Consider the following 18,960-nt stretch of genomic DNA (forward strand, 5'->3'; position numbering starts at 1 on the left):
GCACGCACAAACGCACACTTAAACACACACTTTCCAGCTGCAGGAGTGTTGCCAGCTACAGTCAGTTTGTGTCTAAGCACCGTCCAGGACCGTCCATATTTTTTTCTTTTTCTGTCTCTCTCGATGTGGACTGAATTTATGGCTGTCGAAGAAGCCTCACCTCTGGCATACCAAACACAATTTTATTTTTCAAATGTTTCTTTCCGCTCCTTTCTGTTTATCATTACACTGAAAATTTCCAAAGGGGGCAACCAACGAAAAGTAATTGTCTATGCTAGTCACCGTCTTGTAGTATCTTCGCAGTACGCTTTTCTCAGACTAACTGCACAAGTGACATCTTTCTGGGAAACTTTCCAGGGCAAGTTAACTGAATAAACGTCATACAATAATGTTTCAGGGAGAAGCAGGCAGCAGCGGGCAGGGCAGCTCCAAGCCCGGCTCAGCTCGCATGCCTGCTTCCATGTATTCCCCAGACTCGTGGCTTTGCAAGCTGACCACCAAGCGTCATTCTAAAGGGAAATCACATTTGTTTTCACGTATTTTCACATTAACTCAGTGTAAACACAATGGTGAGCAGTTGTTTCAGGCGTTATTTAGAGGTTTGTTTTGTAACAGTGTTGTAAACTTGTCACTCACTAATATCACCTGTTTTAGGACGAAAAATCATCATAAATAAAAATTTTCCTTAGCATTGAAATTATCACTTGAGGAAAAATATGAGTTACATCAATATGAGTATAACAGAATAGTAGCCAGTGTTTTAGTAGAAAAAAATTTATACTGTGTGTGTGTGTGTGTGTGTGTGTGTGTGTGTGTGTGTGTGTGTCTGTGTGTGTGTGTGTGTGTGTGTGTGTGTGTGTGTGTGTGTGTGTGTGTGTGTGTGTGTGTGTGTGTGTGTGTGTGTGTGTGTGTGTGTGTGTGTGTGTGTGTGTGTGTGTGTGCAGTCGTATAAACTAGGGACACTGCCGTATATTTAAACCACACTAATAACAATACACATAGCATATTCATAATACGAATAATACTACAAAAAGCTTACATCAATACAATATATAAGCAAAAACCACTACCTTTTAAAACAAAATGTTGAAGATGACAAATGTCACATAAAATCAGAGAAACGTTCGTCCTTGGCCCGCTTAACACAATAATTGAGGAGCCAGGTGTGCATGTGAGGCCTGGATCGAATGTGTCTCTAAGAAGCGAAGAGACCATATTACCCAAGACAGATTGCACGAGATAAGGAAATATTTATAATCAATATCACTTTGTCAGATTTTCCAGCGTTGAAATGAAGAGGAAAGTAGAAAATAAAACCCCACCATAAAAATCAGAACAGTGCATCTACTCAAAAATATATACTATAAAGAAATACATATAATACATTTCCTCTTTTTATAGCATGGCATTACTTACACATAACACTCTGTAACTTTTTTCGAGAGAAGCACCTAAAGTATGTAAAAGTTTCAAACATATCAAGCTTTCACTCTGGCCTGCCATTTGTTAGTTAGAAAAAAAAATGAAAAGAAAAAACATTAACTCCCTCTCCATCCACGCCACATGTGGTATTTCCAGTGCACGTGATTTACTTATTCACAGAGAAGTCGTCAGGATCATTTTAAAGTCTTTATAAGAGACACAACTTCATACATTTTGTCCAATGTCGCCACCGTCATGGAGTGGAATTAAGTAGCAGACTGTCATGACAAGAGGTTTTCGCATTCATCCTTAAATCATATAAATCAAATCACTCGTGCAGCCTAACCTTTCATCAACAACGCACAGACATTCTCGTAAGACTTAGCAGTTCTTCTCTACTTCACTTTTTAGGTTATCAAAAATACAACCGTACACTGGTTCTTTTTGAAATGTCAAGCAACTTGAATTGCACCTCGCTGAGACCTTTAAAAGTCTTAAAAAAATTGTGGGTCACGTCTTCGATTTAATAAATGTGATATAATGATCAATAAATCCATGCAGCTAATGAATGACAATATCTGGTGAATCCTTTGGAGTTTCCCTTTTCTCCACACACCCCTATGCGCTCTCTCTCTCTCTCTCTCTCTCTCTCTCTCTCTCTCTCTCTCTCTCTCTCTCTCTCTCTCTCTCTCTCTCTCTCTCCTTCCCTTAATCCATTTTTCTAAGGTTTGAGAACAAAGAAAAGAAAAAGAGAATTTCATAAATATTTGTCTGACATTCACCTGCACTAACAACAACCTCTCATAATTATATTATTATCTTGCAAGCTTCAAGGAAGACATACGAGAGCACATCATCTCAAGTGATGAGTTTAGCATCTCATCTAGCCTGTGTAGCCTCCAAGTGTCAAACTACCGTACATAACGTCCATGGAATAGTTATGTGAAAACTTCAGTGGCAGTGCAAAGTGAAATATGTCACTTCTTCCTACACGCGTAACTTTTAAACAAATAAATGTCAGTACGAATAGCACAGGTGGTCTTCCTTACAGAATGACTAGCGCATCCTCCAGTATTGTTAATACGATAAATACTGAAAGTCAGTGACACATGGATTGCATTGCTTAAACACATCACTGCATGGTAGGACAAACTTGCTTCATGTTCTTTTTTTTTCTCTCCTTTTCAAAAAAGAAAGAAGCACTATTGGCCTAAAGCCCTACACCCTCAACCACAACACTATGTCCATGTAAGATAAGTGAAAAAAAAAAAAACAATGGACCAGAAACACAAATCCAGAAAAAAAAAATTGAAATAAAACTCAAGGGTAGTTATGAAGTACAAAAATCATCAAAATTCGTTAACAAAATATCGATTGGAAGAATAATGAAGCTGAAATAGCGATTTGAATAACCAAGCTGTCTATCTATTCTCTACTTGAGTGTTCATTATCCCATTAACTTTCAGATGTTATTTGAATTAAACAATAATCCCATTATCTTTTTCAGTAATTTCATTTGAACCAATCTGCTGAATAAGTATTGAAATGATCTAATCACACAGAGTAACAAAATCTTCATTGCTTCACCGTACAACCTCTGCTGGTCTAGTCACTAAATACATGCTATAACCGGTTTTACTTCATGCATTGTTAATACACATTTGTTAATATGCAATGTTCCTCAATATATGATTATTTTTCGTGTGTGAGTGTGTGTGTGTGTGTGTGTGTGTGTGTGTGTGTGTGTGTGTGTGTGTGTGTGTGTGTGTGTGTGTGTGTGTGTGTGTGTGTGTGTGTGTGTGTGTGTGTGTGTGTGTGTGTGTGTGCGCGTGTGTGTGCCGCGTGGTTCTAATGGTAGCGGTGGTCCTCCAGGTATTATCTGCATGTATTCCGCGCACCTGTGAACCTGTATGGAACACGTACATTCAATGGAAACGTGACCTGCCTGTGAGTAACGAAAAAAAAAGGCCAGTGTAAAAACCTCTTTCTGGAATGACCACCACGGTTCGCAATGACCCGACATGACGAGCAGCACCTTTTCCTTCAGCCGCACATGCTCTCTACCGCTGGATAAAAAAGCATATACGCCCATTGCCCCCAAAAAAGTCGTCTATAACAAAAAGTCATCTATAATCGCCTAACCAAAACAAACCTCTCCTTTTCTTCATATGCCAGACAGACTCGTTGGTGTTCTTTGTGTTTTGTTGAAAAAAAAAGTTATATAATAAAAAAAAATAAAGACGTATTGAAAATTTAGTCCAATATTTTTCTTTACAGTTGTTATTTCTCATGATGCTTTATAATTTTTGGTTGATATGTCTCTCTCTCTCTCTCTCTCTCTCTCTCTCTCTCTCTCTCTCTCTCTCTCTCTTACACTCTCGTCCAACCACACACACACACACACACACACACACACACACACACACACACACACACACACACAGAGAGAGAGAGAGAGAGAGAGAGAGAGAGAGAGAGAGAGAGAGAGAGAGAGAGAGAGAGAGAGAGAGAGAGAGAGAGAGAGAGAGAGAGAGAGAGAGAGAGAGAGAGAGAGAGAGAGAGAGAGAGAGAGAGAGAGAGAGAGAGAGAGAGAGAGGGGGGAGGGAGCAAAGTTAAAAAAAAAAACGGACAAGAAAAACATATCATTAGAGAGGAGAGCAAAATCTTGAGATAAAGTTGGAAGACCATCTCATCCCTTCTTAATGAGGAAAGGTGAGTGACCAGGTAAGGGTGTGTATGAAGCAGGTGAGCAAGAGAAGAAAGGGAGACAGATAAGGTGGAAGTGATGTAATAAGATAGAGATACTCAGATAACTAACACGTATGAAGGGAAAAGACTGTATTGTGCTGTAAAATGAAGACAATCTCTACTTGCACTCTCTCCTATCACAAAAAAAGATTAAGTAGAGAAAAAAAAGAGACGGTGCAAAAGTGTAGGATCTCTCACCTCTCGTTGGAGATAAGTGGTCCCTCCTCCTCCTCCTCCTCTCCTCCTCCTACTATTCATTCTCTCTCACCTTCCTCTTCACTCCCTTGCCACTGTTTCTTTCATCCTTCATTCATTTCTTACCTCAAGTGTACTAAAAAAAGTTAAAAGTCAGCGTTTATTCCAGTATTCAGTTTATGTCTCCTTATGCAAGAGACACGTTACCTCTCTCACTAATCTTTTATCCTCCTACACAAGTACTCTCCTCTTATTCCTCTCCACCTTCCTTCCTCCTTAAGGTCAATAGGTCCCTTCTGTCGCCAAGGTCACCCACACACACACACGTACGTGCGCACCCACGAAGACACACACACACTCCATTTGTGATCACCTCAGCTCTTCAACTCAGCCAACCCACGACGCACAACAAACACCAGTCACCGTCTTCTTGGCGTTCCCTCCCCATCGTCCGTTTCATGCTCCGATAATTGTGTTCGCGTGTCTAGCGTCTGTTTCTCCATATGTATGAGTGGGCCTGGCGCACACTTGCCGTCTGTCTATGTATATCTGATATGTATCCCTGTATTTACTGGCTCATCTCTCTGTCTGTCTTTTTTTTTTTTGCCTGTGTAAGTATACTTGTCTCTATTTCCTGTCAATCTATGTATATATTCACCCGTTAACTTATTCATCAAGGGGAATAGAGCACACACACACACACACACACACACACACACACACACACACAACTTCACCCTCAAAGTTAATGAAATATCGCAGAACGCATATTTGACCCTTGGCTTCAAACATGAGGAAAAATTTTCTAACTCAGAAATGTTGAGGAGCAAAAACATGTGAAATAGAAATTGTATAAAAGTCCTGATTTACGAATGAATCCATGAAACTGTAACATATAAAGCGTGAAAGACGACATCAAGTGGAAAAAAGTTACTAAATATTCAACGAGAAGGAAAAAAAATATGGAAATGTGCAAAAAAATACGAGAGGAGGAAGGGGAAAATGAGAAGAGGAAGAAGAGCAGACGAAAATGCGGCGGGGAAACGAGAGGAAAAGGTACACAAGAGGACGGAAAAGGAAGAAGGACGTGGACAGTATTAAAAAAGAAAGGAAAGTTGACCAGATGAGGAGGGAAGGTTGAAACAGGACATAAGTAGGACAAGGGTGGATATATGAGAGGAGAAAATGAGAGGGAGGGAGGGAAAGAGAGGGAGACATGGAGGGAAAGAGGGACAGTTCTGGCAAAATGGGGAGAGGACGCTGAACCAAAACCAGGGAAAATAAAACGTGAAAATCGCAGGAAAGGTGGAGCCGTAATGATAAGCGGAAATGAAATAGGCGGATTGACTTTTCTGAGAATTATCGACTCAGACCAAAAAAAAAAGTTTAGATAACGAGCGAAGATAAATAAAGGAAAAATACTAAAAAAAAAAAAATAAGATTGAAAAACGCCACTCAAAAATGGAAAGAGAAAATGGTGAAAAGTTGAAGTTACCAGAGTAAAAAATAAAAGAGGGATGCAATAATTAGAGAAAAAGGGGAAAATGGCTGAGCATAAAGGACTCTGCGAATAATTAGAATAGTCGTGAGGGGAGAACAGAGAGAGAGAGAGAGAGAGAGAGAGAGAGAGAGAGAGAGAGAGAGAGAGAGAGAGAGGGAATCGAAACAAAATCATAAAGAGAACAGAAATACAATAGCTAACGGAATCTCTCTCTCTCTCTCTCTCTCTCTCTCTCTCTCTCTCTCACACACACAACCAGGAACGATCCATAAATATCGCAACCCTCGTCGTCCTCACTCACTCACACACTCACTCACTCATTCACGCAAAACATCTCAAAGTGACGTCCTTGAGAGGCAGCGAGTCCCTTTCCCAATGTAACAATATTTTTTTTTATGTTCCTTTTAACGATTTCGCCTGAAGAGGAGTGAAAACATGGCCCGTGAAACTAGCACATGTATTTCAGATAAAGATTTATACCTGCTACTAATACTATTACTACTGCTACTACTACTATTACTACTTCTACTGCCACAAATACTACTGTTAATGCTACTACTGCTAGTACTATACTACCACTATTAATGATACTCCTGATTCAACAATAGTTACTACTATTACAGCTTCTACTATTGCTACTGTTATTACCACTACAACTATATATACTATAGGTAATGCTGCTGCTACTTCTACTGCTACTACTATTACTACTACTACTGCTACTGCTACTACTACTACTACTACTACTACTACTACTAACTGCTGCTGCTGCTACTATTATTACTACCATCACTACTGTTACTACTATCATTATTTGTACAACTACTACTACTACTTTCTCTCTCTCTCTCTCTCTCTCTCTCTCTCTCTCTCTCTCTCTCTCTCTCTCTCTCTCTCTCTCTCATGAATTAGTCATTGCTGCGGGCGTGTGAAGTGTTCGTGCATCGGAATAAATAAAAGGATGAAAATGAGCGGCAAAAAAATAGAAAAAAAAAAACTAGAACATGGAGGCTTTGAGAGTATTGGCATTACAGTACAAAGCGGTGAGTTGCGACGCTGTACCAAATATTAACGAAAAGCCCTGAAATGTTCGGCGTGGAAAGCTGCCAAATTACACTCTAGCGTAACATGGCGATATCCGAGTTTAGAACAAAGCGCATTATTATACATATTTGGAGCCGTAAAGTACAGACATGCAGCCATTTACTACGAAATTAAGCTATAAACACACTCAACCCGTAATGCCCAATGCTACAACAGCGACACCACTTGTAAAAATAAGTCGATAACATAACAAAAGGTTATTGATTTCAAGGATGAAACTGTTAACTTTCCTCCTCATCCCAGCTTCCTCTCCCTCATTGCTTTTGTTGACATACTTCCTGGACCGCGAGAGAGAGAGAGAGAGAGAGAGAGAGAGAGAGAGAGAGAGAGAGAGAGAGAGAGAGAGAGAGTGTGTGTGTGTGTGTGTGTGTGTGTGTGTGTGTGTGTGTGTGTGTGTGTGTGTGTGTGTGTGTGTGTGTGTGTGTGTGTGTGTGTGTGTGGTTTGGACACAACATGCATCTCTCTCTCTCTCTCTCTCTCTCTCTCTCTCTCTCTCTCTCTCTAAGTCCTTTTTATTTCATATTCTAATCAATCAATTATACAAGCCAATTCACCCAGTCATTCCTAACCAACCATTTCCTCCACTTTTCACATGTCACCTTTCCACTTTCCGTCACACGTTGGCAAGCAAAAGAAATAAAAGGGAGGGAGGGAGAAAGGGAAAGGCAGGTACCCCATTAAGACTCTAATCCCTATTAAACATTACACAAGTTGAAAGAGCTAAAAAAATAATGAAGCCTTGACAATAACCGAGTCGTCAACAAATGGAAAAATCATGTTCTCAATAACTAAGGGACTAGGGGAGATCAGGATGGCAGTGAATTATCTATCGGAGGCCACCCCGGTTGAGTATCGCCTGTTTACTTATACAAAAGATTGATAAGTCATGAAAGCGAGGAGGAAGGTGTGTAGGAGGGAGAGGGATGTCAGCAAGGGAGAGGAATTCTGTGGGAGAGCTTTGACAGTGAAAAGGGGAGAGTAAGAACAAGGAGGAGGAGGAGGAGGAGGAGTGTTGACTGTGTGAAATTTTAATCGATGGCGGCGTGACTTTTCAGCTAAGTTTTTTTTTTTTATCTCTTTCATTTTTTTTTCATCTTGATGCTCTACTTACTACTACTACTACTTGCTATTATCATTATTATTACTACTACTGCTACTACTACTTCTACTACTACTAGTGCTACTAATATTACTACTGTTACTACTACTACTACTACTACTACTACTACTACTACTACTACTACTACGACTCATGCTGCTAATGTTCCTGATGCTGCTACATCTACAATTAACGTCAATTATGTTACAACCAAAAGAACACTAATTACAACTAGTCATTGTTACTACCAATTCTACTACTATCATTTCATTTTGCTGCTCTTGCAACTACTACTATTGCTACTATTACTACTACTACTACTACTACTACTACTACTATTACTACTATTACTACTACTACTACTACTACTACTACTACTACTGGTGCTACTATCACTACTCTTATTACTATTACTACTACTACTACTTCTACTCCTACTACTACTACTACTACTACTACTACTACTACTACTACTTTCTTTTTATGTAGTAGGGACAGCTGGCCAAGGGCAACAAAATATGAGAGAAAAAAAGCCCACTATGTTGCCAGTTCCCTAAAAGGCACAGGAGTTAGCCAAAATTCAGGGACAAATGTCTCGACACCTCTCTCTTCTTATTCCCTTTTCTTCTTCTACTACTACTACTATTTCTAAAAAAAACTACTACTATGAGTAATATTACTATTACTACTACGACCACTACTACATCTACTACTACTACTACTACTACTGCTACTACAATTGCTCTTACTACTACTACTACTATTTTCTTCTACTATCATTATTACTACTACCACTACTACTAATACTAATACTGCTGCTGCTACAACTACTGCAACACCTACTACTACTACATCTATTATTCCTTATACTACTACTCCTGGAATGCACATAAATACCTTTAACACTAACACAGCAATCATAATGGTGGAAATGAACATGTGACAAAAACGCCGCTGCAAACAAGGACCTTCCCTTTACAAAGAGTATCGATCGGGTGTTCAAAGTCAAGATCACCGAACATCAAGTATTAAAAGACATTGGGTCAGAGAGAGAGAGAGAGAGAGAGAGAGAGAGAGAGAGAGAGAGAGAGAGAGAGAGAGAGAGAGAGAGAGAGAGAGAGAGAGAGAGAGAGAGAGAGAGAGAGAGAGAGAGAGAGAGAGAGAGAGAGAGAGAGAGAGAGAGAGAGAGAGAGAGAGAGTGTGTGTGTGTGTGTGTGTGTGTGTGTGTGTGTGTGTGTGTGTGTGTGTGTGTGTGTGTGTGTGTGTGTGTGTGTGTGTGTGTGTGTGTGCGTGTGTGTGTGTATGTGTGTGTGTGTGAATTAATTAGGAACATCGACGTCACGAATTTAAAAGGACGTGATGTGCTTAATTAATTAAGTAATGATAATAATAATAATAATAATAATAATAATAATAATAATAATAATAATAATAATAATAATAATAATAATAATAATAATAACAATAATAATAATGGATCATGATAACAATAACAATGAAAATTATATAAAAGAAAAGATAATTAGTGATGAAAATAAGAGCAAGAAAAAAGAAAGAAGGACAAAGAAAGAAAAGAAACGGAAATAGAAGAAAGAAAAATAAATAAGACATGAAAAAATTAAAGATGCAAAACAACATCAACATCAACAACAATAACAATAAAAAACAAAAACAACAATAACAAAAGAAAAAAATACCAATAGAAATGCAAGAAAAAAAAATGGGTTGAATGTGTTATCGAAAATCTAAACATGAACATTTTTCCTGTCACGGCGGCGCGGCGCCTCTGACAGACAACTTTTTACATTTTTCTTTCATTTCTCCCTCTTGAAGCACTTGGGGTTGGATGCGGGAAGTTCTAAAAAGCGAAGTTGAATCTCCTCTCTCTCTCTCTCTCTCTCTCTCTCTCTCTCTCTCTCTCTCTCTCTCTCTCTCTCTCTGGCATTGTGGGTAAAAAGGAAAGCTGAGTAAGACTGACTAGCATGTGTAATGGGAGATAATGTCCTGGAGAAGTGGGTGCATTCGTCAGCCTTTCTCATCTCTTTGCATATCAACAAATCTCTCTCTCTCTCTCTCTCTCTCTCTCTCTCTCTCTCTCTCAAATTGCAACATATGTTCTGATAACTTTCCCATGAATACCGCTATCAGTGGAATCAATGTCTAGGGAAAATGGAATGGAATAATGTAATCCTGGGTGGCTGTGGTAAATAAAAAGAAGAATTAAAGAAAAACAAGAGTAGGAAGGTTGTGTCAGACTCTCCTGGTGGTTCATATTGCAGTGTAAGGTAAAAAAAAGTATTGTTGCGCTACGAAAGGTCAAGGGAGTGAAAGCGGAGGGGATGGAGGATGGAGATGGTGGCGGTGGTGATGGTGATGGTGCTTCTGGTGGTGGTGGTGATTTCCGACGGGCTTAAGATCACTGTTTTCTTTGTTGTATTCCTTAGTTGGTTCCGCGTTTGAGGGTGAGTCGCCTAGGTTGTCTTTTGAGTGAATTCCAGAGCTGCCCTTTCAATATAATGAAGAGAGAGAAAAAAAACTCGGTAAAGGAAAAAGAACGTTGATGGTGACGTGTGTGTGTGTGTGTGTGTGTGTGTGTGTGTGTGTGTGTGTGTGTGTGTGTGTGTGTGTGTGTGTGTGTGTGTGTGTGTGTGTGTGTGTGTGTGTCCTTTCCTTTATATTCAGTATTTTCCTTGCATGAACTACTTCTGTATCAAGACTGCTCTAGATTTCTACGTTTCTGCATGTGTGTGTGTGTGTGTGTGTGTGTGTGTGTGTGTGTGTGTGTGTGTGTGTGTGTGTGTGTGTGTGTGGCACAGCGTTATGGAGTCTCAGCACGTGCGCCGTGATTGCTTTCAGTGGAGCTGCCACCTGCAAACTTCCTCAGAAATATTTTATTCCTTTTATTTTCTTAACAGAGAACATGCAGCGCCACTTTGACGACACAGTGGCAGACTTCCTGCACCCCGATAGGCCGAAACAGTGACACTTGCGTATAAGGCTCAAGTTGCTGGTACTAGAGTGCCGAGAGTCCTGACATTCTGAGCAGCATCTCGAATAACATTTAAGAGCATCAGTACATCTGGGACAGGGATGACTGGAAGAGGCACCAGCATTGATATGAGGCAGGAAAATAGCATCCAAACTGATACAGAAACCCAACGATATTCATGTAGAGTAACGCTATACGAAGGTACCAATCAAGAACCGTAGCTTGCACTTATGAAAGGGCAAGAGTAAAAAAAGCAACTATTCTGTTGGGAAAGTCAGGGGCAGTTACATTTAGAGCACCGGAAGGGAGGACGGCACCCCGCGATGGTCATTCATGTCCAGGAATGAGGGAATTACATGCTGGTGACTTGCGGACAAAGCAAATAGAGACTCGTCTCAAGCCGACGAGGGAGACAGGAGTGTCGGGCAGACTCATCCAATGTGGGAAGCACCTGAAGCCTGAGGAAGGATGTCTCGTTTGTGACGCTACGTGCAAACAATACTGGGACAAAGCTGCAATCTCAGAGGGAAACAACCTCTGATGAAATGAAGAAAACGGTTAAAAAGACCTCCAATGAAAAGTTCACACTGGTCTTCTATGCAGTAGGACTTATTTTGCAGAACAACACCAAAGGAACATAAAGATAAAGCCAAAACTTCCAAGGCAAGACAAAAGAATGTAAAGTTTTTGCTGTAAGTCTCACGGTTTAGCACCACCACCACCACCACCACCTGCCCTGCCGCCACACGTCACCTCCTGAAAGGCTCGACTGCAAGACGACAGACAGGATTCAACAAAACAAACAGGAAAAAAGACACGAAGTTACACATCTTGTGAAGCAACCAAAATAGAATAGGGTACCAATACAGCTCGCACTCCCACTCACGCACCTAGACATCGGCGCGTGCACACACACACACACACACACACACACACACACACACACACACACACACACACACACACACACACACACACACACACACACACACACACACACACACACACACACACACACACACACACTCACGATTCATTAACGTATCATTCTGGAAGGTATTTGTTTATACGCAATTGGACATTGGTTTATAGAATTAGCGATTCCATGGCGTGCTTTGTCTGCCCTCAGCATCTTTGTCTCTTGGAACACACGGTAATACTTCCTTCTTCAGATGCCTTTTCGTTAATAGCGGCTTTTTCTTACTTCAATCATGAATTCGCCGCTATAATACAAAGCTAGTTAAATAAGAAGTCATGGTTTAGTTGGAATATTACTAATGATCAATAACAAACCCTCATTTTGTTTCTCACTTACACAATAAGAAAATCAAAATCTAAGAGTCAGTCCTGTAACTGAAATGTTCTGAGTATAAGATGAATTTGTCAAATGTAAAACTTTTGTAATACACTTTCAAAAATGGAAAAAAAAAAAACTACAGTACAAGACGATTATTAGCTGCCATGCGAAAATCAAGCACAAAGTTCACTTTGAGGAAGAAAAAAAAAACTGCAACGCCAAAAAAATATGTACCCCCACAGCATCCGGCAGCCAGTACTGCTAAACACCGAAAACCTGCTCAGACAGATGAATCTAAGTACTTTTACTGAATACTCTAAACAAATTGACGGTGTACCTATTCATATCTATCAATCCATCCATCTATTACGGTGTGCGTGTGTGTATGTTCATATATATATATATATATATATATATATATATATATATATATATATATATATATATATATATATATATATATATATATATATATATATATATATATATATATGTGTGTGTGTGTGTGTGTGTGTGTGTGTGTGTGTGTGTGTGTGTGTGTGTTTGTGTTAGGATGCATATATCCTTGCGCATATATATATATATATATATATATATATATATATATATATATATATATATATATATATATATATATATGCGCAAGTATATATGCATCCTAACACAATTACAAGCAAACACACCCACACACACACATACATAAAAACAGTTATCTTTGCCTTATAACTCAAAAAACGGTTGACACAAACCTTGCGATAAGAAAAAAATCATGACAATTTTTCCTTGCACAGAGTGATCTGCTTATCTCCAGTTTCCCAGGGTCTAGCTAGCAGGACGGGTATACACCTAGAGGGGAGTGGGCATAGCAAGTCACGCTCACTCAACTAGTGACATCCCCATTACACTCACTGCACGTTGGCATCTCCCCAAGTAGAACCAGTACTTTGCTTAAAGTGATGCCTGTGCAGCCTTGACACACAGGTGCAGCACAGCCGCATTAATTCAGGCACAAACCTCGCTTCAGTTCATCGACGCTCTCCTGTTTGTGGTGCCGTTCAGGGCTCCGGCGTGCAAGTCTTGACCGGTAATCCTCACTCAGTTCCAGATTTAAAAGTAAGGAAAGCGAGTGACAGGATAAATTTTCATTAATTTACCTTACGGCGTGAGTGCAGTCCTGTATGTGTAACGCCAGCAAGCTGCTCACGCCACGGACACCGGGTTCCTTTAATTACACCAAGAGTAAAGATCTTAAAAGGATTAGTGCACAGGTAAGTCAGAAGCGCACAGCCCTCGGTAATCAACCCTTCACTGTGCTGCCGTGACCATGTCCCCACGCCACGCAGTATTTCAGTAAAAGTCCGCCAAAATATAGACTCACCAGAATGTAGTACAGTTTGTTTTAATGCGCTTCCTCACGAAAAGATCATCGCAGACTCTCTGATGCCGATGCACAGTCTACCATCTATGAATTTTTTTACAAACTTATATTTTCTTAACACAGTCACAATATAATGAGCGACACTCAATTTAGTGAATAAATAAATGGCTCCTAACTTTCCAGATGAGCGTTAAGAACGAGGAGGACGGCCTCGGAACAGGTGGTCTAATCGACAGGGCGGAGATCCTCTCTCAACTGTGGTCGATCACACACTGGCGCCTGCACGGCCCCCAACTAGAGCGGCCGGTGGAGGGGGGTTGCAAGTTATTATATTTCAATATATTATTTCTAGCCGTAAATAACATTTTGGAAAGATGTTCAACTACGGATAATGTGAAACGTAAGATATACGAACGAGGTGCCTCATTTTGCTGCCTTATCTCAGACTATTTCATTGCTCTGGGCAAATTAGGCAAAATGCTTGCAAATAATTATCATCTCTTCTTTTCTTGAGTGTACAAAATCAGCCAGTTGTTAAGGACCAAACTGAATGTTGTATGAACCTGTAGCAGGTGTTACCCTGGCGTGGCCGGGACAGCCCCACACCTGCTCGCCGCCCACACCTGTGCCTCTCGACGGCTGCGTTAAAGCGACGCGGCAGACTCTCTTGCCACGAGCCCGCCTCCTCTACCTATGCTTCGCGCTGCCTTTTACCTCCTTATGATCCACTTTCTGAAGGCACCGAGGCGTCGTGGCTTATCCATGCCTTATACATCATTACGGTGGTGAGAGCTCGTTGAGTTCTTACCGGTGCTCTTCACGTACCACGTCACGCAAGTACTTCACATCAAAGTGGGTCACCAAGAGGAGGATGCCGCGCCTCCAAATGTCACTTATTCCATCGTCTTCCTCCTACATTGATGTTTCTTCAGCAAACCCCCTTGTTCCTTTCCATTAGCCGTGACCTCGTTTTTTCTTGTTTCATCATTTGTCAAGGTCGAAGATAACTTGATTCCAGCTCTATTCCAGCATGTGTTCCTCCCCAAGGTCCAATGCATTAAGGGAAAAAAAAAATACAAGGTTTTTTACTTCAAAATTTCATAGATCAAACAATGGCCTCTAACATATTTAAAGCCCAGGAAAGGTCACCCGTCACCTGTATATTAGTAAGTGAAGCAAATATCTATCAGGACAAAAGGCAGACACAACACGAGTATGCAGGGGCGTCAAGTGCCACTGTAAAGGGAAACTCGTGAAGCTGTTGAGTTAGTGGCTTCGGCAGGAAGCGCCAAAGATTTGTCAGGATTGAGATCGAGCCCGTGACTTTGGGTGTTCAGTTAGATAGGTTGGCCACGACTCCAGAGGGACGATGGACGAATTATTTGTACTGCACCTGGTGCCGTTTATGGGCTTTCTCTCTCTCTCTCTCTCTCTCTCTCTCTCTCTACCCACACACACGTGCATACATCCACACACCCACAAGTGCACACAAACATGCTGATCAGGTCCCAAGACACACCTGTGGCCTCATAGTATTGCCACCCAAAGCAGTGCGTTCACCCAGTAGCGGTATAAATTTTCACCTGAGGACATTTACTGGGTTCATATATCCTCTCTAAACTTTGTTCGTTTTTTTTTTCTTCATGAGACAAGTAGAAGAAACTCGAGGCATCCCATCACTACTTCCTCTTCCTCTTTTTCCTCTTTACAGCTACATTTCCCTACACACACACACACACACACACACACACACACACACACACACACACACACACACACACACACACACATGGTAAGATACACCGCCTACAGATTTTCTCTCTTCTATTGTGGGGAGTTAATTGAATTTTCTCTTGTATTCTGTTTATTGTCCTCCTCTCCAGTGCACCTCATTGCACTTAGCGCAGGGGTGGAATGTGATTTTTGTATCCGAGAGAATATATAACGTAGGATTCTTGGGTCTCCGTAATCGTTGGGTTCACAGTGGAAGCGAGATAAGGTTTAATTAATTTTCCCATCAACCAATGCATTGCCTCGTGCTTCCTTACAATTTCTCCCTCCGTTCCGCCAAATCAAGCAATGCCCGATTCAATAAGAAGCGTTTTGTTTTGATTTACTTATTTTCTTGCTGGTAATTCCATCTCTTCTCCCTCCCAAGAGATGAAAAGGATCCTGGACTTATTTTCCAAGAATCTCAATCTCTTCAATACGTGTTTTTCATCACCTGGCAATCTCTTCTCTTCGTATACAATACTGTGATGATAAACTATGTGTGACAGGTCTTGTTATCTTCCTTGAGTCTACACAGCATCATCCTTCAATACATGTCCTTTGAATACTATACAATGTTAACACTTATGAAAACATCACTTGGGGAGCTTTTCTGGTCATTTATAACGGTGTGATGATAATCTAATAAATATATTAACCTCTTACATTACTTTCTTTTCTACTAAGTTTACACACAGCACACTTGAGCAATAAAATCCAAGTAAAGTTAGATTGAATTTGCATTTTACTTGCAAGAAAATTAACTGCGTTTCCTTTTTTTGATAGTGTTCTGTCTCTTCAATTACCTGTCTTCACCGTAACTTCTGCAGGCTTTCTGTTTCTCTGTTTCCTTGCCTACATGTTTTATTGCGTGCCTTATTTTTCTTCCTTTTCTGCATGTGTTGTCTTGTCTACTGCATTATTTACTTCTCTATATTCTGTTCCGTGCTTCCTTACCATTTTTTTTCCTTCCATCCTTCCTTATGCATGTTTTTTTTTTTTTCTACTTCTTTATTTATATCCCTCTCTTCTCACCAGTCCCTAACGTCTCCTTCTTTATTGTTTTCTCTTTTTATCCTCCTCCTCCCATATCACCTTGCCCGCAGCCATCTCTTCATTCCTTGCACAACACTTTACGAAATGGAGCCAGTGGAGGTATGGTGCACGAACAACAGGAATAAAAACAAGGTTAAAACAAACGACCAGGCAAGTCAGGAAGTAGATGGAGTACCACGTGCCCATGACAGTCCGGCAAAAAAAAAAAAAGCGAAATATATACGACAAAATGAGTGAAATTCGTGAAACTTCACAGGAGAATAGAAAAGAGGGGAGTTGTAAAAGGAATAGGAGAAGGAAGAGGAGGAGGAGGAGGAGGAGGAGGAGGAGGAGGAGGAGGAGGAGAGAGTACAAAACGAAAACGAGGAGTAGGAGTAGGATGACGAGGAAGAGAGGCAGTGTGGGTAGTAGTTGGGAGAGGAGGCTTACGGATTACTTGCGGAGGTTAGAGATTGGTGAAACATAAACCATTTCGAACACAGTGTTACGGCGTCACGACTTAATTGGTCAGCGTTTGGTGTCGAGGAAACCACTCCAAAGGGACAAAAAGGAAATACAAAAAAAAAAAAAAAAATAGTACTAGCAGCGGTAGTAGTAGTAGCATCAGCCGCAGTAGTAGCAGTAGTTATAGAAACAGTTGTATGAGTGGTAGTAATAATGTTATAAAACCAATAACAATAGTTGTATATAGTTTTGTTGTTATTTCTATATTCACTACTGTTATTGCTATTGTTATCTTTATTGTTATTATTATTATTATTTTTATTGTTATCATTATTATTATTATTGTTATTATTATTATTATTATTATTATTATTATTATTGTTATTATTATTATTATTATTATTATTATTATTATTATTATTATTATCATTATTATCACTATTACTAGTAGTAGTAGTAGTAGTAGTAGTAGTAGTAGTAGTAGTAGTAGTAGTAGTAGTAGTAGTAGTAGTAGTAGTAGTAGTAGTAGTAGTAGTAGTAGTGGTGATAGTAGTTCTAGTAGTAGTAGTAATATTATCATAATTATCATTAATGTTCTTATTCTTTTTACCTACAATGTACGTAGTGTCTCGATATGTGTGTTTTCACCAATATGATTTTCACTTGTGTTTTTATATTTAAAATCATTCGCACCGCAGAACACGAAGATATATATAAATACATATATATATATATATATATATATATATATATATATATATATATATATATATATATATATATATATATATATATATATATATATATATATATATATATATATATATATATATATATATATATATATATATATATATATATATATATATATATATATATATATATATATATATATATATATATATATATATATATATATATATATATATATATATATATATTATATTTATTTATTTATTTATTTATTTATTTATTTATTTATTTATTTATTTATTTTTATTTTTTTTAATTATTTTTTTTTTTCAATTCAAAGATAAGGTAAAAAAAAAATGAATAAAGTGTATCGCGTCGCTTCTCTCATCTAAGCACTGAAAAATTCACCACCAATCGATTTAGAGTTTGTCCAAGCGATGAGTTCCGACTTGAAGCGATATCTTCCACCATCTGTCCCTTTCTCGGTAAAGGTCACGATCTCCTGGTGACACAGAAAGCGTTCACTGAGAATAGAAAACTAAAGGAAGAAAATATATAAAGAGAATAAGGATGAAGAACGACAGAAAGGAAAGCACAAATTACATTTCCGAAGTAAAAAACTTTTCCCGCAATATTTCCAGAGCGAGGCTCCTAAAGCTGCCCAGATTATACTTAAGAACAAATAAATAGAAGACATTTTTATAATGGACTCCTGCTTTTTTACCTTTAAAAATACCACTTTTTTTCGCGGCCTTCAGTTTTCATATTTATAGTTTAGTATGGTAATTTGATTCTGACGAAAATGCCAGAAAAAAAAGTGAAACAGACTGTAGGGATGACAAACTAAAACAAAAATCAAAATCACTTATGAAAGAGATAAAAGATAAAGAAAAAAAAGAAAAACTAAGGGGAAAATTTTAAAGAAATACATAAATATTATTACAGCATTGGCAGAGCGAGCAAGGAGAAAAAAAGAACATGAAAAGTAAAAGAAAAGATGAGAGAGAGAGAGAGAGAGAGAGAGAGAGAGAGAGAGAGAGAGAGAGAGAGAGAGAGAGAGAGAGAGAGAGAGAGAGAGAGAGAGAGAGAGAGAGAGAGAGAGAGAGAGAGAGAGAGAGAGAGGACAAGAAAAAATAAGAGTATACTAAAGTCACATGGCTTACTAATTTTCTAACCTTTTCAAACCTTATTTATAACATTCCAGTCTTAATTTCACTGATTCAAACAACAAAACTTCCATTGAGCCCAAAAATAGAGATACATT

The 18,960-nt window shown here is 39.1% G+C and overlaps 1 protein-coding gene across 3 annotated transcripts in view; it reads right to left on the reverse strand.

The window, feature by feature from the left end:
- Window positions 1-14,007, reverse strand: part of LOC123513199 (neural cell adhesion molecule 2-like) — a 167,826-nt gene extending 153,819 nt beyond the window's left edge. For 2 of the 3 annotated variants that reach the window (XM_045270184.1, XM_045270181.1), the window contains exons 1-2: window positions 13,734-13,993; window positions 1-645 (exon numbers count right to left, since the gene is read on the reverse strand). The exon at window positions 1-645 is cut by the window's left edge and continues 173 nt beyond it. The gene's annotated coding sequence lies outside the window, so the exon portion shown is untranslated. Of the gene's footprint in view, window positions 646-13,733 lie in introns of all 3 variants that reach the window. The other variant, XM_045270183.1, reaches the window with a different exon arrangement.
- Between the last annotated feature and the right edge of the window lie 4,953 nt (window positions 14,008-18,960).

Source organism: Portunus trituberculatus, chromosome 35 (genome assembly GCF_017591435.1).
Source record: "Portunus trituberculatus isolate SZX2019 chromosome 35, ASM1759143v1, whole genome shotgun sequence".
Taxonomy (NCBI): Eukaryota; Metazoa; Arthropoda; class Malacostraca; order Decapoda; family Portunidae; genus Portunus; species Portunus trituberculatus.